The sequence below is a fragment of the Macaca nemestrina genome, chromosome 4 (assembly GCF_043159975.1).
Source record: "Macaca nemestrina isolate mMacNem1 chromosome 4, mMacNem.hap1, whole genome shotgun sequence".
NCBI lineage: Eukaryota > Metazoa > Chordata > Mammalia > Primates > Cercopithecidae > Macaca > Macaca nemestrina.
Window position 1 is genome coordinate 90,326,641 of NC_092128.1, and position 26,819 is coordinate 90,353,459.

At 34.6% G+C, this 26,819-nt stretch overlaps 1 long non-coding RNA gene across 2 annotated transcripts in view; it reads left to right on the forward strand.

Annotated features, from left to right (window-relative positions):
* Nucleotides 1-1,693: 1,693 nt before the first annotated feature.
* Nucleotides 1,694-26,819, forward strand: part of LOC105475653 (uncharacterized) — a 50,803-nt gene continuing 25,677 nt past the window's right edge. The window contains exons 1-5 of one of the 2 annotated variants that reach the window (XR_983549.2): nucleotides 1,694-1,785; nucleotides 8,417-8,548; nucleotides 10,622-10,785; nucleotides 20,150-20,377; nucleotides 21,289-21,424. This is a non-coding gene — a long non-coding RNA (uncharacterized lncRNA). The remainder of the gene's footprint in view (nucleotides 1,786-8,416; nucleotides 8,549-10,621; nucleotides 10,786-20,149; nucleotides 20,378-21,288; nucleotides 21,425-26,819) is intronic. The other variant, XR_983548.2, reaches the window with a different exon arrangement.

Consider the following 26,819-nt stretch of genomic DNA (forward strand, 5'->3'; position numbering starts at 1 on the left):
TAACATTAAAAAAATGTGGGCCATGCAAACAAGTAATCTCCAAGAGACCTTTATATTCTCAGAAGGCAAACGAGAGAGTGAGTAAATAGGTGCAGAATAAATTCATCCAGTATACTGGAGGTGTGTTGGATTTGGTGCTAGAGATCTGGCTTTGAATTCGTCTAGACCACTCACTAATAGTGTGAGCCTGGATAAAGCTACCTAAATAACCTTGGTCCTCAGGTTATTTATAAAATAAGTTCAATAATAACTACTTATAAAATTATAAGAATTACATGAAAAAACATGTCAATAGCATTATGAAAAATGAAAATATTTGTTTCCCTTCTTCAATATATGGAATTGGTTTTTAAAATGCTGTCTGTGTTTTATACCATATGTTAATACTAGCAGTATTTACAGAATGGATATGCCAAAGTCTTTTTGTTTTAAATAATCATACAAATCATACATATTGTAACGTTGTGATTACTAAATAATTCATATGTCAGTCATAGTTAAATTATTTAATGGTGGGTGTTTGATAAGAATCCAAAGACCAAATTATAGAATTTGTTCTATGTTAACATACAATTATCTTTTTATAATACAATGTCTAAAACACACTGTCCCCAAAATGTAAATTGTCTGCAAATTTTCTATATGTACAGAAAATCAGCAGATCTTCATTCAAGGCTCAGTTTTCTACTAATTTATGTTCCTTTGGGAAAGCAGTTAATTTCTGTAGACCTTGGTTTCCTTTCCTTGCAAATCATATTAGATTATAACTAAAACCTTTTCTCAAAGAGCATAATGTAAACCCTATTATGTTTCTTGCAGCTTCATTGGCTGTAAGTTTAATCCTGTATATGCATATACCATGTCACATTAGTAAGATTGTGTTTTTGAACAGTCAACTGTGAAATTAGCTATGTAAATTCAGCACCACATGACTACATTTACATTCAGTTAATATTTTATATTGATACAATCATTTATATGAATCTAAAATAATTCTTATTGAGCATTTGCTAGCAAATCTTCTAAGCCCTTTAAAAAAAATAAGTCATTTAATTTTTATTATAACCCTATTAGGTAGCTACTATTATTATCTTCATTTTACAATTGAAGAAACTGAGGCATAGGAGATTAACTTTCCCATGGCCACTCAGGGTTTTGATCTCTATGACTAAACTCCAGAACTCACTTTCTTAACCACTATGATAAGCTCCCTGTGTCACCATAACCATGAATATTTCCTAATTCATTATTTAATCTGTCAGACAGAAGTACTGAATTGATTTAATATTAGTTGATTTATATATACAAGGTTCCTATAAAATAATTCTTTCGACTATATTAAAGATTGCCCTTACAAATGTTTTGAACAAAACGTACCAATTTTGGTCCAGGACCTTGTGTAGACACACGCTTAAGAGATTTTTGATACCTACTTTCCTCCATCGTTCATTACCCTTAATATACTACCTTTCCCTAAGATAGGGAAAAACATAAAGAGACCCAAGAAATAAAAATGACCTATCATTCATTGTTCTATTATTCTTCTTGGTAGTTTTACAACACATTATGCAATTTCTAGGGAAAACAGTTCGCTGAATTTTGTTGGTAACAAGTCAAGTAAACATAAATTTGAGTCCAAGTTAAGTATTATGCCTTTTGAAGATTTTATTTCTGGTGTTCTGCACAGTGTCACCAGGTTTCCACGGCAATATAGCTGTAACATTCCTTCTGAGAGAGCTTCCATCAGGCACACTGGATCGGATTTATGTCATGGACCCCCACAAGGTATTAATCATTCTTTGAGGTCATTTTCAGTTATGAAAGCAAGTGAATTTGGAAAAAACAATGGCACGAACGAACTTTAAATCAGGTCCCATGGCTTACTTCAGGTGGTAGAAAAGCAAATGTTGAAGAGTCACAAAACAAATTTCTTGGCAGAGTGAGTATGAAGATTGAGAATCAGATGGGTAGTTACCATTCATTAGGACACTTACAAACTGTCTATGTTACGAAAACCAGGGCACTCTTGAAGGAAAATAAACAAATTTATCAAGCTGGTTTCAATTTTCTGAAGTACAATGTTGAAAGGTTTCCACTTGGTCTGTGTGAAATTCTGAGATGATAATTTAGACACGGCATACTGATTTGTCACTTCTGTCAGGTCTTAGAAAAAGTGTTAAGAGCCTGGTACACTTTTTTGATTGAGGCCTGGACAGTTTGCATACATCATTGTTCCAAAAGCATGTGCTCACTTTGTGACTCTGTTTTACATCTTGGAAATTCTCGCAGTATTTCAAACTTTTCATTTTGTATATGTTACGGTGATCTCTGATCAGGGTCTTTGATGTTACCAGTAGAAATATTTTGGGGAACCATGAACTGTACCCACGTAAGACAGCAAACTTTAATAGATAATTTTGGTGTGTGTTCTGACTGTTCCACTACCCAGTCATTTCACCATCTCTCTAACTCTTTCCTCACGCCTTCCTATTCCCTGAAACATGACAACACTGAAATTAAGCCAAATAATAAAACTACAATGGCTTCTAAGTGTTCAAGTAAAAGGAATAACTGTACATCTCTCATTACTTTCAGTGAAAATGTAGAAATAATTAAACTTAGCGAGGAAGGCATGTCAAAACCTGAGACAGGCCAAAAACTAAGCCTCTTCCACCATACAGCCAAGTTGTAAATGCAAAGGAAAAGTTCTTGAAGAAAAGAGTGTTAATCTATAAGAAAGAAAAGCAGACTTACTGCTGTTTTGGAGAAGCAGCTGATATGGAGAAAGTTTTAGTGGCCTGAATAGAAGATCAAACGAGCCACAACATCCCCTTATGCCAAAACCTAATCCAGAGAAAGACCCAACCTCTCTTTGATTTAATAAAGGCTGAGAGAGGTACGGGAAGCTGTAGAAGAAAAGCCTGAAGCTAGCTGAGGTTGGTTCTTGAGGTTTAAGGAAAGAAGTTGTTTCCAAAACCAAAGTACAAGGTGAAGCAACAAGTGCTAATGGAGAAGCTATAGCAAGTTATCCAAGAAGATCTAGCTAAAATAATTGATGAAGGTAGACTAAACAGAGTTTCAATGTAGGTAAAATAGCCTTCTACTTGAAGAAGATACCATCTATGATTTTCATAGTTAGAGAAGAGAAGTAAATGCCTGGCTTCAAACCTTCAGATAACAGGCTGACTCTCTTGTTAGGAGCTAATGCAACTGGTGAATTAAGTTAAAGTCAATATTCATTTGTCATTCTTCAAATCCTAGAATCCTTAAGAATTATGCTAAATCTACTGTGCCTGTGATCTGTAAATAAACAATAAAGCCTAGATAAAAACATATTTGGTTATAACATTATTTACTGAATATTTAAAGCCCACTGTTGAGACTTACTACTCAGAAAAAGAAAAAGAAAAAGATTTCTTTTAAAATGTTACTGTTTATTGACACTGTGTCTAGTCACTCAAGAGCTCTGATGAAGATGTACATGGAGATTAATGTTTTCATGCTTGCCAACACAACATCCATTTAACAAACCATAGATCAAGGAGTAATTTTGACTTCCAAGCCTAATTAATTTCACAGATACATTTTGTAAGTCTGTACCTGCCATAATCATTCCTTTGATGGATCTGGGTCTAGTAAATTAAAAACATTCTAGAAAGGATTTACCATTCTAGGTACCATTAAGACAACATACCAGAATCTCTGGGACACATTTAAAGCAGTGTGTAGAGGGAAATTTATAGCACTAAATGCCCACAAGAGAAAGCAGGAAAGATCTAAAATTGACACCCTAACATCACAATTAAAAGAACTAGAGAAGCAAGAGCAAACACATTCAAAAGCTAGCAGAAGATAAGAAATAACTAAGATCAGAGCAGAACTGAAGGAGATAGAGACACAAAAAAACCCTCCAAAAAATCAATGAATCCAGGAGCTGGTTTTTTGAAAAAGATCAACAAAATTGATAGAACGCTAGCAAGACTAATGAAGAAAAGAGAGAAGAATCCAATAGACGCAATTAAAAATGATAAAGGGGATATCACCACTGACCCCACAGAAATACAAACTACTATCAGAGAATACTATAAACACCTCTACGCAAATAAACTAGAAAACCTAGAAGAAATGGATAATTTCCTGGACACACTCTCCCAAGACTAAACCAGGAAGAAGCTGAATCCCTGAATAGACCAATAGCAGGCTCTGAAATTAAGGCAATAATTATTAGCCTGTCAACCAAAGAAAGTCCAGGACTAGACGGATTCACAGCCAAATTCTACCAGAAGTACAAGGAGGAGTTGGTACCATTCCCTCTGAAACTATTCCAATCAATAGAAAAAGAGGGAATCCTTCCTAACTCATTTCACGAGGCCAACATCATCCTCATACCAAAGACTGACAGAGATACAACAAAAAAGAGAATTTTAGATCAATATCCCTGATGAACTTCGATGCAAAAATCCTCAATAAAATACTGGCAAACCAAATCCAGCAGCACATCAAAAAGCTTATCCACCATGATCAAGTGGGCTTCATCCCTGGGATGCAAGGATGGTTCAACATACACAAATCAATAAACGTAATCCAGCATATAAACAGAACCAAAGACAAAACCACATGATTATCTCAAGTGACGCAGAAAAGGCCTTTGACAAAATTCAACAGCCCTTCATGCTAAAAACTCTCAATAAATTCGGTATTGATTGAATGTCTCTCAAAATAATAAGAGCTATTTATGACAAACCCACAGCCAATATCATACTGAATGGGCAAAAGCTGGAAGCATTCCCTTTGAAAACTAGCACAAGACAGGGATGCCCTGTCTCACCACTCCTATTCAACATAGTGTTGGAAGTTCTGGCTAGGGCAATCAGGCAAGAGAAAGAAAGGGTATTCAGTTAGGAAAAGAAGAAGTCAAATTGTCCCTGTTTGCAGATGACATGATTGTATAAAACCCCATCATCTCAGCCCAAAATCTCCTTAAGCTGATAAGCAACTTCAGCAAAATCTCAGGATACAAAATCAAGGTGCAAAAATCACAAGCATTCTTATACACCAATAACAGAGAGCCAAATCATGAATGAACTCCCATTCACAATAGCTTCAAAGAGAATAAAATACCGAGGAATCCAACGTACAAGGGATGTAAATGACCTCTCCAAGGAGAACTACAAACCACTGCTCAGTAAAATAAAAGAGGACACAAACAAATGGAAGAACATACCATACTCATGGATAGGAAGAATCAATATCGTGAAAATGGCCATACTGCCCAAGGTAATTTATAGATTCAATGCCATCCCCATTAAGCTACCAATGACTTTCTTCACAGAATTGGAAAAAACTGCTTTAAAGTTCATATGGAACCAAAAAAGAGCCCACATTACCAAGACAATCCTAAGCCAAAAGAACAAAGCTGGTGGCATCACACTACCTGACTTCAAACTATACTACAAGGCTACAGTAACCAAAACAGCATGGTACTGGTACCAAAACAGAGATATAGACCAATGGAACAGAACAGAGCCCTCAGAAAAAATACCACACATCTACACCATCTGATCTTTGACAAACCTGAGAGAAACAAGAAATGGGGAAAAGACTCCCTATTTAATAAATGGTGCTGGGAAAATTGGCTAGCCATAAGTAGAAAGCTGAAACTGGATCCTTTCCTTACTCCTTATATGAAAATTAATTCAAGATGGACTAGAGACTTAAATGTTAGATCTGAAACCTAGAAGAAAACCTAGGCAATACCATTTAGGACACAGGCATGGGCAAGGACTTCATGTCTAAAACACCAAAAGCACCGGCAACAAAAGCCAAAATTGACAAATGGGATATAATTCAACTAAAGAGCTTCTGCACAGCAAAAGAAACTACCATCAGAGTGAACAGGCAACCTACAGAATGGGAGAAAATTTTTGCCATCTACTCATCTGACAAAGGGCTAATATCCAGAACCTATAAAGAACTCAATCAAATTTACAAGAAAAAAACAACCCCATCAAAAAGTGAGCAAAAGATATGAACAGACATTTCTCAAAAGAAGACATTCATACAGCCAACAGACCCATGAAAAAATGCTCATCATCACTCGCCATCAGAGAAATGAAAATCAAAACCACAATGAGATACCATCTCTCACCAGTTAGAATGACAATCAGTAAAAAATCAGAAAACAACAAGTGCTGGAGAGGATGTGGAGAAATAGGAACACTTTTACACTGTTGGTGGGACTGTAAACTAGTCCAACCATTGTGGAAAACAGTGTGGTGATTCCTCAAGGATCTAGAACTAGAAATACCATTTGACCCAGCCATCCCATTACTGGGGATATACCCAAAGGATTATAAGTCATGCTGCTATAAAGACACACGCACACATATGTTTATTGCAGCACTCTTCACAATAGCAAAGACTTGGAATCAACCCAAATGTTCATCAGTGACACATTGGTTTAAGAAAATGTGGCACATATACACCATGGAGTACTATGCAGCCATAAAAAAAGATGAGTTCATGTCCTTTGTAGGGACATGGATGCAGCTGGAAACCATCATTCTCAGCAAACTCTCGCAAGAACAGAAAACCAAATACCGCATATTCTCACTCATAGGTAGGAATTGAACAATGAGATCACTTGGACACAGGAAGGGGAGCATCACACACCGGGTCCTATTGTGGGGAGGGGATGGGGGGAGGGATAGCATTAGGAGATATTCCTAATGTAAATGATGAGTTAATCAGTGCAGCCCACCAACATGGCACACATATACATATGTAACAAATCTGCACGTTGTGCACATGCACCCTAGAACTTAAAGTATAATAAAAAATATATATATAAAACCAAAAAAAGAATATTCATGATTAATGGGAGGAGGCAAAAATATCAACATTAATAGGAATTTGGAAGAAGTTGATTCCAGCCCTCATGGATAACTTGAGGAGTTCAAGACTTCAGTGGAGGAAATCAATGCAGATGTGGTAGAAATAGCTAAAAGAACAAGAATTAGAAATAAATCTTGAAGATGTGACTTATTTGCTGCAATCTCATGATAAAACTTGAATGGAAATTAAGGAAAATGGTTTCTTGAGATGAAATTCCTGGTGAAGATGCTGTTTGACTTCTACAATGATAAAATCCTGAAAATACAAGCACACCTGACAGATACTGGGAATGAGTGTTTCCAGATCACCATAATAAAGCAAATATTACAATAAAGCAAGTCACACAAAATTTGTTTCCCAATGCATTTAAAAGTTACATTTACACTATCTTGTACTCTTCAACTGTGCAATAGCATTATGTCTAAAAAAGTAATGTACATTTCTTAATTTTAAAATATTCTATTACTTAAAAAATGCTAATGATCATCTGAGCCTTCAGTGAGTTGTAAACTTTTTGCTGGTAGAGAATCTTGCCTTGATGTTGATGGCTTCTTCCCAATCAGGGTTGCTGAATGATGGGAGTCTAAGGTAATTTCCTAAAATAAGAGAACAATAAATTTTGCTGCATTGATTAACTCTTCTTTTTACGAAACATTTTTTTTATAGTATGCAATGTTGTTTGATAGCATTTGACCCACATTAGAGCTTCAAAATTGGAGTCAATACTCTCAAATCCTGCTGCTGCTTTATCAACTAAGTTTATGTAATATTCTAAATCCTTTGTTGTCATTTTATCTTTGTAGAAGTCAAACAACTAGCTATGGTACATATTTGGTGACTAGTTCTTAACTAGCTAAATATTTGTAGTTCAACCTTGGAAAATGAGTGCTGACATGTAATCAGAAGCTTTTCATTAAGTGCCTTTAAATTTGGCAAACAAGGGACTTGTATCTCCACCGAATAGCTTAGAGACCTGAACTATGCCTCAACCTGGGCTTTTGGTAGAGGGAGAAGATACAGATATTAGGTCAGCAATGATGTCTAAGAATTACAGTGGGCGCAGGAAATACAGACTTCTCAAATCTTTTTGTTTGTGTATGTGCCTATGTGATGTGCTTACATATACATAATTTCATTAAAGAAATAGTTACAGAAATTTTAACCAGGGTGGCCAACTAGAAGCATTTTATATGTCCTTCAAAATTGTTCTCTCCCACCACTCTCCGTTTTGCCCCCAAGTGACATCTTTTTGCAAAATGGTTTAGAAAGCCCTAATCTAAGAAGGAGAGGTTGGCATCTTCAGTGAAGTGACTCACTTTAAAACAAATACCTGTTTCTACATGTATTTAAGATGATTGGGTATGTGAGTCATCTATTTTTAATCAATTATATTCATGGCATTTCTCATTCCCAGTAGTATTGTCTTGAACTTGAATAGGTTTCTTTAACTATGCAAAAAATATCCAATGGTATGTTCCACATTTTCTAAGAACACTAACTAGTGTCATATATTCTCTTCCAGACTGGAAGACAATTTAAACTTCAAGCAGTATTGACTTACCTATCAATCACTAAGTATATATGACATTCTCAGAGAAGAAATCATAAACATTGAGAGTTGCCATACATAATGATGACCTTCAACACATATGAAGTAAGATACAGCATTCCTTTTCCCCTTAAGTGACTACCTTTTCCTAACTTAAATATTTAACTTTATTTCAATTATTTTATATCAATGTACAAGGGAAACATTTGGGTTGAAACAGCACAGCATACATTGAAGTGATCCACCACCTTTCACTTAGCCCATATATAGTACAAAATGCTGCGCATGAGAACCTAGCTTCTCACTGGCTCACGACCTGCTTTCATAATCGGAAGTTTTACGTAGTAGCTGTATTTGAAGAAAATGGCATATTTCTTTATATTTGAATTTGCAAATGTTACATGTGTGTAAGCAAGGGTTCTCCAAATCTTGTCATGTGATATCTACAATGTACTTGATTTTCATATAGTCTTTTGTTTTAGATATTACACGTAGTAAAAGAAAAATCCAAATTAGGAAATTAAATAGTACCATTTTATAACAAACAATATACTTGGATATCTGGAAAAAGTGTCATTGTTTTACTAGCAGCTTTTTTAAAAGTCTCACTACAAACATATACATCAATTATAAAAAGTACATCCAAATTTTAGAAATAGAAAAATGTGGAAATTTTAGAAATACAAACAAACATTTTTTTTTTGCTTTTTCTTTATATACCAAATGTTTTGCTATACATGTCATAATACTGTTTCATAAATCTATGTTGCCCATTTATGCTATAACACTATTATTCTTGGTGGTCAGTCATAGAGAAATTTAGACAATAGAGTTTTAAGATGAAAATAATTGTGCTCTCCCACTGTCCAAATTTCTTGGAACAGTCCTGCTTTCAGCACTATAATAATGCTAAGGTTCACGAACCTTCTCTCTGTCTCCTCAGGAAATTACCAAGATCAGCATTTCCCTGTCTTTCATGGAATAAAAGGTGGGGATGTGGTCAGTCTTTCTGAGACATGTTGCCAAAATATTAAGGTTATATCAATAACAGAATGAATATAAGAATGAGCCATCCTTCTATTAAAATAGAAGGAAAAAAGACCCAACTTAATTTAGAGGTTTGTTTTGAACATTTTCTCTGTGTTCTGTAGTGACCTAGAGTTGCTTCTAACACCACACCCAATCCCACAAGGGTTTTAATTGACATGCTGATAATATTGTTTTAAATTTAGTAGGGAAGGCCTCCCACCACTAACTGTTTCTATAGAGCATTATTGAACTCTTGGGGAATTTTTCTTCCAAAGAAAGCATGGAATTCCTCTCTGAAATATTTATTTCTCTGGGACTCTAAATGAAAGTGTCTGGAATAAAAAAAGAGAGTGAGAGCAAAAAAAAAGTAAAAAGGAAGAGAGACAGAGATGGGGAAGGAAGGAGAGAGAAAGATTTTTGACAAATGATCAATTTTTATTATTATAGTTCATTTAGTGACTCTGTTATTACCTATCAAAAGTAAAGTAAGGCAATTGTACAACTATAAAGTTTGTCATTTAAATTTTACATTTGCCTTGTAATTCAATCAGCAGTATCCATGCCCATGAAAAAATCCTTTTGCTTATTTGCATTTCCCTGAGTATATATTTGACTCTTACCAAGTGAGATTGGAAGATACTAACAGAAAAATCCAGTAATATGAATGAAAAGTTTACTGATTATTCCTCATTTCTTCAGAAATTCTTCTTTTCAAATTACCCAGTAGTAAGTCAATAAATGACTGTTAATTCCTTGTTTGTTCTCTAATAAGCAGATATTATTGAACTTAAAACTGTCTTTTCTTCTTGAACTTTTAGGTTGCATCTAAACTTCAGGCTACAACAGACAACTTATAATTGGGTGTCATGCTAACATTTTTTTTTTTTTCTGATAGTAATTTTCCTTTAGCCTCTGTACTGAATCTGAAGATGTCCAGAATATTTGGGCCATGTCAGGATAAGATATCTTCTTCTGTTTCGCCGTTTAGATGGGTGACATATCTCCAAGTCTGCTCTTACTGGAAGAGTCTAATAATCTGCATTTCTTTTAATTAGCTCATTTTACTGTAAAATATTACTGTTGGATTCTTTTAGGAAATGTATACTCATGTTTGGTTTCCTTCCTATCATATCCTTCAAATGATCTCAGATGACCCACATCCTTTCTTGTGCATCACATACAGAAATCACCAAGGATTGGAAGTTGGCTGATAAAACTGGCATCAGAAAGACCATTCAAAACGAAGAACCAGTGTCAAGATCCTGGATACCCTTCTTGCCATTACTCCCAAAGTAGCCTTTACATGGATCCAGGTAACACTTGAGCCCTCAATCCAAGATTAAAAACATCTGTGAGAGAAATTGTCAAACAGTCTTGGAACACTTAGTCGAATTCACAGGGACTCCATCTGGGATTGGTGATACTTGCTGCTTTCATATCTTTAATTGTTTCTAGCACCTCCGTAGATCAAAGTTCTCTCTGTAATGTGTTCTTTCCATCATGCCGTATTTACCCATTTTATATCAAAATATATAATCTTTACCATCTGGTTTCATACGGGAATATAAATCTTCATCAAACTAGATTAACATTAAGTAACATTTTTCAGCTACGTGTGACTGTAGTTTGTTCTTATGTGCAAATTTCAGAAAATAATCCCCTCTTTCATGGCATACTTTAAATTTAGAAACAGGCTTCCTGGGTTTTTCTAACTATAGAGTATTTTTACATGTTTCTTTGTTCCTGAATTTTAATGTTCAAAGAAAGTAATTTTTTAAATCTTCTGTACTATAATAATATATATTGCTCTTACAACACATATCATATAATCTTGGTTATAATTTTGTACTTGTTTGCAAATCTATGTCATGTCATGAAACTATAAACAGCTACAAGACATTATTGAGTTTTAACAATGTTTAGTATTTGCTCTAGTGTCTGATTCATAGTAGATAATAAGTTATATTGATAACATAATAAATTGTTATTTTATGCTTAATAAGGATTATGTTAAAGTAAAAGTTGTGTTAAGATGAAAAATAGTAAATTAGCTAAATGTGACAGAACACTAAATAATAGAAGGCTAAAATTATTACATATATACAGTAATATTATGTAATAACCTGATTTATACAAATTAATGTATCACTGTTATTCTTCATAAAAAAGCTCCTATAAAACATTATTTATATTTGTATTTTCATACTCTGTTTTTATGACACTGTTTACACTTTCCTACTATTGTATATCCAATATACTCTGTTCTCTTGCATACCATGTAGTAGCTTATTGCTTCTATCCTTCCATTCCTTTTATCATGCAAACAGTGAGGGCCTTTAAATTGAATAATATATTATTTGTGAAAGGTATATGATAGAAGTCTAAATCTCAAAATATGTGTGCCATTAATTTATATATAATCTCAAGTTTCTAATGAGTTATGATGAGTTATTTTTGAAAGCAAAAATGAAGTTATTAATCACCATTGTATTACTCAGGATTCTCCAGAGAAACAGAAGCAATAAGATAGATAGATAGATAGATAGATAGATAGATAGATAGATAGATAGATAGCCAGCCAGCCAGCCAGATAGATAGATAGATAGACAGACTAGATAAAAAGAGTAAGCTACAATATGAGGAACTGGCTTGTCTGATTATGGAGCCTGAGGAGACTATCTACTGTCTACAAACTGGAGGTCCAGTAAGCCAGTGCTATCGTTTCAGTCCAAACCCAAAATCCTGAGATTCAGGGCAGCCAACGGCATAAGTCCAGGTCCATGTCCAAAGGCCCAAGAACCAGGAATGCCTATTGTCAAGAACAGAAGAAAATGGATATCTCAGCTCAAGTAGAGAGCAGATTTTTCCTTCTTACACCTTTTTGTTCTATTCAGACCTCAATGGGTTGGATGATGCCCACCCATGTCAGGGAGGCTGACCTTCTTTACTCCATCTACAGATTCACATGCTAGTGCCTTCCAGAAACACCCTCACAAATACCCCAGAAACAATGTTTGGCAGCTATCTGGGGTTCCCTTATGTGTCAACCTGACTGCTTACCCAGTCAAGCTGTGACTAAGATAATTTTATATTTTCTCTAATCTCCAACACTGGAAACTAAACGTGGACCTGAGAAACACTTTTAAATAAGGAAATCCTCCTATAAAAATTGTTTTGGTTTTAGTAGATTTAACCTTTTCCTTCGTTTTGGATAGCTACCAATTCTCTAATCCTAGTGTTAAAAGTAACACCTCAAACTGGTTCTCTCATCCAAGACTAAATAAATGTGTCTGTCTAGGGCAAAGACCTCTTCCAAGGAGCACACCATAAAGTCTAAATATGCCCCATCTTCTATGATGACCACTTTTATATGCCACTATGAAGAATGAACTAATTTTAAGGTCAACTTTGAAAAAAAAATAGCATTTCTTGTGATGGCATCTTTTCTAATGAACTTCAAACAGTGAAGAATTCTAAGAACAAATTCCAAGGCAATGTTATGGGACTCTGTAGAAAGAAATGGGAAGAAATATTTTACTATAGGATCACGATATTACATCAATTTTTGTTAAAACTATAGTTCCAGAGGTTTGGGGATTTTGCTATAATATTTACATTGATATAATGAAGGGAAGCATTTATGTTTGGATCATTAAATTTACAAATACATAGTTGTCTAAAAGAGCAAAGTAATTTTTAAATATCTAGAATGGTACTCTTCCATCCCTTGAATTAATTGAGGTTGGACAAAGTGCCTGACAAAGGAAAAATAATATTGAAGTGGGAATCCAAACATTTTTGTTCTAATACAATATCTGATACTAAATAGAAATATTTATCATAAGCAATACATTTAATTTTTCTGGTCCTCATAAGTAAAATTAAAGAATTAAATGACATCATTTCTTAAGTTCCTTTAAACATTAACATTCTATGAGCCATGACAAAAAAAAACATTTAGATAATAAGTACTCTAGCCAAAAACCACATAAAACAGTAGGGCATCACCCTAAACCTCACTAGTAAAAGCTAAGTGGGTTGCCTAGAATTCACCTTCCTGAGGTTGCAACGAAGCACTACAACTCCCCACTGTGTGATGTCAAGAAAAGTCACAGAGAGAGCTGGGACTTTCATCTTTATTGGCCATTAGTGAGCCATCACTCCAAGCCTCAGTATCAGCAAAGGCCAGGAGTGGAGCCTGTTCATCCACACTCACCCAGCAGTATCAAGGCACTCCTTCACCCTCCCATTGGAGTGGAATCAGTGGAGACCTAGTGGAGAGTTAGGACTTACACATAGCTGCCCCATGCAGCATAATTAGAAGCTACCTCCCCTCTTGTGTCAATTGAAGATGAGTGGAGAATGTTGCTTTTACCACCAACTATCAATAATGATGCAGAGGTCCCTCTTCCCCTGCCAGAGAAGTGCTCGTGAAAGGTTGCTAAAATAGAAGGTTTAAATAAGATCCAGAATCTTAGAGCATATCACAAAAATACCCAAGTTGCAATAGAAAATTATTTGTCACACCAAGAATGAGGTCGATCTCATACTGAATGAAACAAAAAATCAGAAGATATTAACAGAAAGATTACGTAGATGTTAGAATTATCTAATAAATATCTTAAAGGAGCTGTCATAAAAATGCTTCGGTGGGCAATTAAAGTCACACTTGAAACCAATGAAAAGTTCAAGTCTCAACAAGGAAATAGAAGATATAAAGAATCACTACATGGTAATTTTACAACTGAAAAATGTAACTGAAATTACAAGGCCAGTGAATAAATGGCGTTAATAGTAGACTGGAGGGACAGGGACGGAAGAAAGCACTGTAATTGAAATTGCCCAATCTGAGTGAAAAAGAGCAACTAGGCTGACCATAAATGAACAGAGCCTCAAGGACCTTGGTGATCATAACAAAATATCTAATATCCTTCGGAGTCTTAGAAGAGAAGAGAAAGGACCGGGCTGAAAAAAATACCCAAAGAAATAATGTCCAAAAACCTTCAAAATTTGGCAAGAGACATAAACTTACAAATTCAAGGTACTATATATAAGACCCAAATATGATAAACACAAAGTAATCAATGCCAAAGCACATCAAAATTAAACTACTGAAAATTAAAGACAAATTTAGAAAGCAATCAGACAAGTATAATGCCTTACATATCAGATTAACTAGATTGACAAGATTTTTTAAAATCAGAAATCATGGAGATGAGAAGAAAATGACAACAATATATTTCAGGTGCTACAGGAAAAGAACTGTCAGCTTAGAATTCTGTAGACAGTGAATATACCATTCAGGAATGAAAGGGAAATCAAGAGGATGAAAAACTAAAATAATTCGTCCCATAGTTTTACCTTAAAATAATGGCTAAGGGAAATTCCCTAAACAGAAAGGTACCAATAAACGAAACTTAGAATTTCAGGGAGAATGACAGAACATAGTAAGCAAAAATACGAGTACATACAATAGACTTTTATTCTTCTCTTGGGTTTTCAAAATGCTGTTTGATGAATGAAGAAAGAAATAATAAATTTGCCAAACATATATATATATATATATATATAGACAGAAAATATTTAAGATAATTATGTTATAAATGGGTGAGACATAAAATGGGGAGATAAGTTTCTATACTCGAACTGGTAAAATAAGGACATCAATAAACTGTGGTAAGTTATACGCATATATTGTAATACCTAGAGCAACCACTGAAAAATCTTTACAAAGAGATATACTCCAAACACTATATAGATAAATTTAAAATAAAATTCTAAAAAGGTGTTTACTTAACTCAGAGATCGTGAAAAAGACAAAGAAGTGAAAAACAGAACAAACAAAAACAAAATGGCAAACTCGAGCCCTAATATATCAATAATTACACTAAAAATGACTAGTCTAAACTCACCAATTAAAATGAAAATTGACACATTGAATTAAACATTGACGCATCAAATTATGCTGTTGACAATAAAGTCACTTCAAATATAGTGATATAGTCAGGTTGAGAGTAAAAAGGATGGAAAAGTATTTCATAGAAATATTAATCAAAGGAAAGCAGGAGAAGCTATGTTAATATCAGATAGACTTCAGAGCAAAAAATAAAAAATTACCAGAAACAGTGATGGAGTTCATACAATTATAAAAGGCTTAAGTTACAAAAAAAGATGTAGCAATCCTAAATATGTATGCACTAAGCAACAGAGTTATTAAATATGTTAGGGAAAACCCCAGAATTGAAATAAAAATTATTAATAGAGAAATCCACAAGGGTATGAGAGCTAGGTCTAGACAATAGGTTCTCAAACTTAACAGAACAAATGCAATTCATAAAAGGAAAAACTGGTAAATTAGACTTCATCAAAACTAAAAAATGTATCTTTCTACAAAATACCCTGTTCAGAATATTAAAAAATAAGGTACAGACTGGGAAAAAATATTTGCTAACCACATACCTGACAAGAAAACGGTATCTAGAACTCTCATAGTTAAACCTAAAGGGTAGTGGGGAGGTAGGGATGGTTAATGGCTCCAAAAATTAGAAGGAATGAATAAGACCTACTGTTCAATAGCACAATAGGGTGACTATAGTCAATACTAACTTAATTGTACATTTTGAAATAACTTAAAGAATGTAATTGGATTATTTGTAACTCAAAGGATAAATGCTTGAGGGGATGGATACCCCATTCTCCATGATGTGGTTATTTCACCATTGCATGCCTATGTCAAAACATCTCATGTACCCCATAAACATATATACCTACTGTGTACCCACAAAATTTAAAAATTAATTAATTAAAAGAAAAACATGGTTCAAACCATGAAAAGACATTTTACTGAAGAGGATATATATTTGGGAAGTAAGCACATAAAATCTTCAACGTCACAAGTCATTCAGGAAATGTAAATTAAACCAAATTGATGTATTATTGTATACCTATTAAGATGGCTAAAATAGAAACAGTGGCAATACCACATTCTAGTGAGAATAAGAGAAACTGGATCACTAGATATAATGCTGGTGAGAATGAAGGTGGTACAACCACTGTGGAAAATTTGTTTGGTACATTCATAAAGAACCAAGCATGCAGCTAACACAACCAGAAATTGCAATCCTAGACATTTATCTCAGAGAAATGAAGACTTCTGTTCACACTAAGTCTGTATATGTTTATACTAGTCTTATCTATAATATACAAAAACTGGACACAACCCAGATGTCTGTTAATGAGTGAACACTTAAATAAATTGTGATACATCTATACCGTGAAATATCAGTCAGCAAAAAAATGAACAAGATATTGATAAATGCAACAAACCGAATAATGACCCACAGAATTAGGCTATAAGGGTTATATAGCATATAAGTCCATTTATATTACATTGAAATGAAAAAAATGATAGAAATAGAGAACAGGTTAGTGGTTGCCACAGTTTAAGTTGGGAAAGCCCTGTGGCTTTGAAAGTGCAACATAAGGGACCCGTGATATTGAAAATGCTTTGTATCTTGACTGTATCAATGTCAATATTCAGGTTGCAATATTGGATTACAGTTTTCAAGATGTTACCATTGGGAATAATTGGTTAAAAGATACATGAAATATCTTACTTTTTTTACAATAGCATGTGAATATACAATTATATTTTAAATTAAATGAAAATTTAAAGAGAAAGTTTCGTGTTATTAAAGGCTGGTGATATTTTTCATAAGTTTTTTAGTACAAATTAGTAGCTGCTGAAAAAATTCTATGACCGTATGATCTTGTGGACAGAGCACAGTTGCTATATGATCAAAAGCAAAAACACTCAATGCTGATATAGAGACTTGTGGCCGCAAATATTCATTATTGGGGCCATCAGTGATCTATTTCACTTGCTACTTTTTGAATTCCTTATTCAATCTGTGTATCAATACTATTGGTAAATTAAATGGCTTTTCAAAAAGTTAAATTCTTTCGTAATTACTTAGAATTCTAATGTGTCCTAAGATTTTAAAGTATATGTTGTCATTTTAAGGTTATCTTATTGTAATTAGCAAGTTTTCCTGCTAAGTATAGTTAAGAGCTAAGTATACTAAACAAGAGAAGACATTCTCAGTTTTATAAATCTCTGCTGCTGCTGCTGTAATTATATTTTGTGGTCTATAGTTGGTTCATTAAACTCACTCTATTTATTTGTTTTATGGCCTTTATATGTAATCCCAATTGGCCTAAGCTTTTCTAATTATCTGTTCAATATCCAATAGTCTAAAAAATCAATTTATGAAAGACGGGACAGGACACACTGGATTGTGAAGTGCTCCTGAGAAGTCAATATTCATTCTCACAATAAAGTTCATGGACTCCTAATGGTTTAAGGAGACAACCAAGTTAAGATGAGTGAACTACAGAAATGTCTGGGAGATAGTCATAGGCAACACTAGATAAAAGGAAGAGGAAAATGACAGATGGGAGGCAGGATTGAGGACTGTTAAGTTCATTTTGTTGCTAAAGTAAATTTCAGTTTCATTTGAATACGCACAGTTAAAGTAACACTGAACACCATATAAAAGATTTGGGGGTTGGAGAGGCAAAAGGAAGGGATATTCCTAAAGTTATATTTCATATAGTCATATTTTGTTCTTGATCTGTTCTGTCCTTTTTGCATCCAAATATATACTCCTCTCTACCCACTCTCTAATAACTGATGTCTCTGGTGGTTGTGCAATAACACAAGGAATGGATAATGCAAAAGGAGGTAGCTGATAGACCTGATAAATGCAGCTATCCTATAGCTATCTGGTCTCATGACTCTAAGGTGGCTCCCTTTCCAAACACAGAGTTAGCTGAAGGAAATAGTCAACTTCTTTCCTCCTTCATCCAATACCTTGTATAAAGAAACCTATCTTTATAGATCAAAAGTTTAAGAATTACTAATTTTTTTACAACCCACTACTGTCTTTTAGCGGCACTACACTATACCATCTCTATCAAATGGCAGTAACTCCTGTTTCAAAGCATTGCTTATCCTGCTAAAGTTACTCCTTCCAATAATAACAACAGGTATTACAGGAAGTTTTTCATTCTACAGATATTTTCTATTATGCCTGTTATGGGATGCTAACCATTCATTGTTATTCAATAAATACCCAATAATTACCAAGAATATCATTTGAGAATTTCAGATAGTGGTTTGTGTGGTTCTTGAAAAAGTCAGTTTAAATCCAGAGTTTTACTTACTATGTTTCTTTTTCTATAATTTATAAAGGTGTACTGCAGAAATTCTAACCACTCTCACAAGATATTTTTGTGTATTGTTATTTGTATCATGACACATTGGGAAGAGTTTTACTGATTTTAGCATAATTTGGTTCATTGATAAAGTTATTCAAATTTTATTTATAATGGTACACATAAATATATTTTAATATACTGTAGGTGATTTCATTGAAATGTACTAAATGGTAGAAATGACACTGAATTTTGATGATAAAAGTCCACGAATACAAAATGATATTGTAAGGACTTTCTCTACCTTACTTTTCTTATCTACAAGATGTACAAAAGGTTTTTTAATGAAACCCCTGAAGTTATAATAACCAAGGAGATGGAAGTAATAACATTATACAAGCACAATGGATGAGGCAAGTCCCAGGAGAATGTTTATGGTGTATCTTAAGTTCAAAATAAGTGAAATGAAATATGTGGACATGTATATTGGTAAAAATGTTAAATATTATGAATAATAAATGAAATTTAGAAAGCTATCTCTTAGCAGGAAGATAGAATGTGGAGGTACATTTTGGTAAACATTAATAATTATTACTATGCTATGCTTCTTGAGTTGAACAGGAGGTTTGTACCTATTCATTATAGTATTAAATAAATGTAAAAGTAAATTAATTAAAGTAGTCATACATGGGACAATAATGATGATGAGTTTTGAGTTAAGCATATGATTGTGGAAGGCAGAATTCTAAGATGGCCCCAATATCCCCACCCCTCTGTTATACACATTTTCTTTCATTTATTGACTTAAATACTAATCTAGGTGTGTCTGTAAATGGATTTTACAGATATCATGAAAGTCTCATATAAATTGAGTTTATATGAGAAAGGTTATCCTGGATGGGCTCTATCTAATCAGGTGAACCCTTAAAATAAGTCAGAAGGATTAAAAGAGACAGAGATACTCCCTTGTTGGCCTTGAAAGAGCAACCACCATGTCATTAATAGACTGAGACTGAGGGATGTGGCAAGGAGCTTTGGGTGACTCCTAGGAGCTGAGTGTGGTCCCAGGCCAATAGCCACCAAGAAGAAGGGAACCTCAGTTCTACAGCTGCAGAAAATTTCTTCTAACAACCTGATTAAATCTGAAAGAGTACCCCAAATTCCAGGTGAGACTTCAGCCATATGGATGCCTTGTTTTTAGCTTTGTAAGATGCTAGGAAAGGACCCATGTACACTGTGCCTAGCCTTTTGACTATAGATGTTGTGAAATAGTAAATGGGATGAGACCAGAACTATAAAGTTAAGACTCATTAGAGGACAAATTTCAGACCAAATGCAATTTGATGTAATAATAATGATAAATAATATTTTATTTTGCCTTATTATTATGTTTAGATTCTTTACTTTCTTTCTATTTTTAGGGTGTCTCTCTAAATGAAATGATTTGCCCACTTTTTTCAGGAGTCAGATATGTTTTTCTTTGCAACAAAACAATGTCATTGCGAGTACACCTGGACAAAAGTACGTTTCTGAGAAAGGCGTTTAAGGGAACTGCGTATCTAGATTTGTTGTGACTCATCACCAGCATCTTGACTCTCATAATCAGGGAGGTTCTATGCAGTCTGGGAACCTATATGCAGCAATTCATAGCAGTTTTTAAATTTAGGACTTGATGAAATTGACAAGCGGGTATGTTGAAAATGATTCCCCATATTCAGTTCACTTTGTATTTAAATCACAATAAATTATTTTTTAAAAAAGGATAATGTATCAGTTCTAATTTCTCCAGCATGGAACTGGTAGGAAGCCTTAACTAAATTGGGCAGGGAAGTAGTTCCTTTCTGTGCCTCCCTTGGTTCTTATCTAATCCTACCTACTGATAGATACTAGCCTTCCTGCTTCAGGGCCCCAAGTGTTAGTTTTTCTTTATGTAATTAATCAGTCTCAAAGCACTGAGATTTTATAAACTGATTTCTATTGAAGGCTTCAAATATATGCTTTGAAAACTGCTAGCTGTTAATGTGTGATTATGCATCTATTCTTTTTGTGGAATCAGTGTTTTTCTATACCCTGTGGTTATGAGAGGAGCATGTTAGACATATTGGGAGGAAGAATTGCTTTCTCCTTGCCACCCAGGTTAGGAGGAGATTGCTACTGTGGAGAGGTAGGAGGCACAGATCCCTTGAAGTTCCTGTAGAAAACTTTACAATTCGTTCCATCGTTAGTAACTGACAAGAACACTGTGGCTACCATATTTGCTGGATTTTTTCTTAAAAGACAATCTCACAAATGTCTTCTTTGTTTCCTTCTTATACCATTTGAAGTAACAAGCAATTATATGTAATACTGGAATTTTAAATAATGATTCTGACTACTGAACAACAGGGCTGACAGTAGATATAAGCTTTAACTTTATATCACAAACTTTTGATTATATAAAGTACTCCTTAGGTGACTTGGCCTTTTTTTTTTTTTAGTTTGTTTAACATTTCCAGGGTCTGAGTATAAAACCACCAATAATTTTTAAGAGGAATACTAAAAATCCTAAAATTAGAAAATATGTAGTTGAATACTTACTTGCTTATCTAATTTCCTATCAGCTTTCGGGATCTGTAAAGAGACACAACTGTTTTACAGTTCGATTGGAACTGGGGAGGAATTTAAAAGAATCACAGTAAGCCGTCTGGTCTTTTCCAGGAGGATAATCAACAACATTGACTGATTATGTTTGTATGGGTAAGTATGTCTGTTTATAGATAATGTTAGTTCTCCTCCAATGAACGTCTTCTATGTAAATAGACATGAAATTCATACTGTTCAAAGCTGTCTGTTGGTTTAGACTATTCTAAATTACACTGTATATATGATACTGAAACATGCTGATCCCTTTGCCGACCTGTCACATATTAGATGGGTTTCCAAAGAAGCTGTCCAGGGAGCTGGGCTCCAGAAAAATAAATATTAAGAAAAAATACTAGCTAAGACATTGAGGAAGATTGCACTAACATTAATGTTTATAGAAATATGATTGCTATTTTTAGTATGATTTTTCTTCCACTTTATTTTCTTTTAAGAAAGAAACTTAAGAAAATAAGTGTAGCATGATGCCAACTGCACATTGGATACAGATGGGAATTTCCAAGTAACTCATGCTGTAATTAGAGAAACTTCATAAACAGATAATTCATGTCTAAAAATGTAAAGGGAATCTATTTAAAGAAATTGCAGTTTGAAATGATTTTGTAGTGAATAAAGGTTACAATGAGCAGCCAGAAATAGCCCTGGTGAATGAAGCTGTCAGCATTCAGAAAAGGGGGGTAAGGGAAGGCAGAAATAATGCTAAAACAAAAAATATACATGGTAAATGAATGTAAAGAAGTGGTAGTAAACATTTCAGAATGACAAGGGGTATGCTAAAATATCAATATATGTATTTGCAAATAGTTTTAGGTTCAGGGTATATGTGCAGTTTTATTATATAGGCAAACGTGGGTAATGGGGGTTTGTTGTACAGATTATTTTATCCTCAGATACTAAGCCTAGTACCCATTAGTGGACTTTTTTCCCCTAACTCTCTCCCTCCTCTCAACTCCACCCTCTAATAGGACCCAGCGTATGGTGCTCCCCTGTATAAGCCCATGTGTTCTCATCATTATCTCCCACTTACAAGTGAGAACATGTGGTATTTTGTTTTCTGTTCCTGCATTAGTTTGCTAAGGATAATGGTCTCCAGCTCCATCCCTGTTCCTGCAGAGAGCATAATCTTGTTCTTATTTTATATAGCTGCATAGTACTCCATGGTGTTTATGTACCATATTTTCTTTATACAGTCTATCACTGATGGGCATTTACGTTGATCCCATGTCTTCACTATTGTGAATAGTGCTGCAGTGAACTTACATATGCATGTGTCTTTATAAAAGAATGATTTATATTTCTTTGGGTATATACCCAGTACTGAGATTGCTGGGTTGAATGATATTTCTGCCTCTAGGTCTTTGAAGAATCACCAAACTGCCTTCCACAAGATCTGAACTAATTTACACTCCCACCAACAGTGTATAAGCATTCCTTTTTTTCTGCAACCTCACTATTGTCTTTTATTTTTTGACTTTTTAATAATAGTCATTCTGACTGGTGTTAGATGGTATCTCATTGTGTTTTTGATTTGCATTTCTCTAATGATGAGTGATATTGAGCTATTTTTCAGATACTTGTTGGCTGCATGTATGTCTTCTTTTGAAAAGTGTCGGCCGGGCGCGGTGGCGCAAGCCTGTAATCCCAGCACTTTGGGAGGCCGAGACGAGCGGATCACGAGGCCAGGAGATCGAGAGACGATCCCGGCTAACACGGTGAAACCCCGTCTCTACTAAAAAATACAAAAAAACTAGCCGGGCGAGGTGGCGGGCGCCTGTAGTCCCAGCTACTCGGGAGGCTGAGGCAGGAGAACGGCGTAAACCCGGGAGGCGGAGCTTGCAGTGAGCTGAGATCCGGCCACTGCACTCCAGCCTGGGTGACAGAGCAAGACTCTGTCTCAAAAAAAAAAAAAAAAAAAAAAAGAAAAGTGTCCATTCATGTCATTTGCATACTTTTTAAAAGGGTTGCTCATTTTTTTTTCTTGTAAATTATTTTAAGTATCTTATAGATGCTGGTTATTACACCTTTATCGGATACCTAGTTTGCAAATATGTTCTCCCATTCTATAGGTTGTCTGTTCATTCTATTGATAATTTGCTGTGCAGAAGCTCTTTTATTTAATTAGATCCCATTTGTCATTTTGTGGTTTTGTTGTAATTGCTTTTGGCATCTTCATCATGAAATCTTTGCTCATTCCTATGTCCTGTATAGTATTGCCTAGGTTGTCTTTCAGGGTTTTTATAGTTTTGGGCTTTACATTTAAGTCTTTGATCCATCTTGAGTTAGTTTTTGTATATAGTATAAGGAAGGGGTCCAGTTTCAATATTCTGCACATGGCTAGTTATTCCAGCATCATTTTTTGAATACGAAGTCCTTTCCCCATTGCTTGTTTTTATCAGGTTTGTTGAAGATCAGCTAGTTGTAGGTGTGCAGCCTTATTGCTGCATTCTTTATTCTGTTCCACTGGTCTATGCGTCTGTTTTTGTATCAGTGCTATGCTATTTTGTTTACCAGAGCCCTGTAATACAGTTTGAAGTCTAGTAGCACAATGACTCTAGCTTTGTTCTTTTTGCTTATTATTGACTCAGCTATTAGGATTGCCTTGGCTATTAGGGCTCTTTTTTGATTCCATGTTAATTGTAAAATAGTGTTTTTCTAGTTCTGTGAAGAATTTGAATGGTAGTGTAATAGGAATGGCATTGAATCTATAAATCATTTTGGGCAGTATGACCATTTTTACAATATTGATTCTTCCTATCCATAAGCAAGGAATGTTTTTCCATTTGTTTGTGTCATATCTGGTTTCTTTGAGTCATGCTTTGTAGTTCTCTTTCTAGAGATCTTTTACCTTCCTGGTTAGCTCTATTCTTAGGTATTTTATTATTTTTTGTGGCACTTTTAAATGAGATTGCGTTCCTGATTTTGATCTTGGCTTGACTGTTGTTGGTGTATAAGAATGTTACCGACTTTTGCACATTGATTTTGTATGCTGATGCTTTGCTGAAGTTTATCAGCTTAAAAAGCTTTTGGGCTGAGACTAGGGGGTTCTCTAGCTATAGGATCATTTTGTCTGCAAACAGGGATAGTTTGACTTCCTTTCTTCCTATTGGGATGCCTTTATTTCTTTCTCTTGCCTGCTTGTCCTGGCCAGGACTTCCAATATTATGTTGAGTAGGAGTGGTAAGAAAGGGTATTCCTGTCTTCCTCCAGTTTTCAAGGGGATTGCTTCCAGCTTTTGCCCATTCAGTATGATGTTGGCTGTGGGTTTGTTATAGGTGGTTCTTATTACTTTGAGGTATGTTCCTTCAATACCTAGTTTATTGAGAGTTTTTAACATTAAGGGGTATTGGATTTTATCAAAAGCCTTTTCTGCATCTATTGAGATAATCATGTGGTTTTTGTCTTCAGTGGTATTTATGTGATCAATCACATTTATTGATTTGCAGATGTTGAATAAACCTTGCATCCCAGGGATAAAGCCTACTTGATCATGGTGGATAAGCTTTTTGATGTGCTGCTGAATTTGGTTTGCAAGTATTTTGTTGACTACTTTGCATCAATGTTCATCAAGAATATATGTCTGAAATTTTTGTTGTTGTGACTCTGTCAGGTTTTGGTAGCAGTGTGATGCTAGCTTTGTAGAATAAGCTAGGGAGGAATTCCTTCTCCTCAACTTTTTGGAGTAGTTTCAGCATGAATGGTATGAGCTTTTCTTTGTATATCTGGTAGAATTCATCTGTGAATCCATGTGGTCTTGGGCTTTTTTTGTTGGTAGGCTATTTATTACTGACTCAATTTCAAAGCTCATTATTGGTCTGTTCAGGGATTCAGTTTCTTCCTGGTTCAGTCTTAGGAGGGTATACATGTCCAGGAATTTATTCATTTCTTCTAGACTTTCTGGTTTGTGTAAATAGAGGTATTCATAATAGTCTCGAATGGTTATTTGTATTTCTTTGGGATCAGTGGTAATCTCCCCTTTGTTAAAGTTTCTGATTGTATTTATTTGAATCTCTCTTTTCCTCTTTATTAATCTAGCTAGAAGTCTAACTATTTTATTCATTTAAAAAAAAACAGCTCCTGGATTCATTAATCTTTTGAATGGTTTTTAATGTCTCTGTCTCCTTCAGTTCAGCTCTGATATTGTTTTTTTCTAGTCTGCTGCTAGTTTTAGAATTTGTTTGCTCTTGGTTCTCTAGTTCTTTAATTGTGATATTAAGTTGTTAACTTGAGAAATTCTAAATTTTTGATGTGAGTGTTTAGTGCTATAAATTTCCCTCTTAACACAGCCTGAGCTGTGTCCCAGAGATTCTGGTATGTTGTAACTTTCTTTTTATTAGTTTCAAATAACTTGTTTATCTCTGTCTTAAATTCAGTATTTACACAAAAGTCATTTAGAAGCAGGTTATTCAATATTCCATGAAATTGCATGGTTCTGAGTGAGTTTCCTAGTCTTGACTTCTAATTTGATTATTCTGGGGTCTGAGAGATTGTTTGTTATAATTTCAGTTCTTTTGCATTTGCTGAGGAGTGTTTTATTTCTGAATATGTGATCAGTTTTAGAATATGTACCATGTAACTATGAGAAGAATGTATAATTGTTGTTTTGGGGTAGAGAGTTGTATATATATCTGTCAGTTCTGTTTGATCCAGTGCTGAGTTCAGGTCCAGAATATCTGTTAATTTTCTGTCTCAACAATTTGCCTAGTATTGTCAGTAGTGTGTTACATTTTCCCACTGTTATTGTGTGAGAATTTAAATCTCTTTGAAGGTCTTTAAGAACTTGCTTTATTAATATGGGTGCTCCTCTAGTGGGTGCATATATATTTTGGATAGTTAGATTTGCTTGTTGAATTTAACCCTTTACCATTATGTAATGCCCTTCTTTACTTTTTTATCTTTTTTTGTATAAAGTCTGTTTTGTTGGAAACTAGAATTGCAACCCCTGCTTTTTTCTGGTTTCCATTTGCTTGGTAGATTTTCTTCCATCTCTTTATTTTAAACCTGTGTGTCATTGCATGTGCGATGGGTCTCCTGTAGACAGCATACCAGTGGGTCTGGGTTCTTTATTCACCTTGCCATTCTATGTCTTTTAATTAAGGCATTTAGCCCATTTACATTTAAGGTTAGTATAGATATGTGTGGATTTGATCTTGTCATCAGGATGTTAGCTGGTTATTTTGCAGACTTGTTTATGTGGTTGCTTTATAGTTTTGCTGGTCTGTGTATTTTAGTGTGTTTTTGTAGTGTCTGGTAACATTCTCCTTTTCGTATGTAGTGCTTCCTTCAGGGGCTCTTGTAAGGCAGGTCTGGTGGTAATGATTTTCCTCAGCATTTGTTTGTCTGAAAATGGCCTTATTTCTCCTTCACTTATGAAGCTTAGTTTGGGTGGATATGAAATTCTGCATTGTAATTTCTTTTCTTTAAGAATGTTGAATGTTGGTCCTCAGTCTCTTCTGACTTGTTGGGTTTCTGCTGAGAGGTCTGCTGTTAGTCT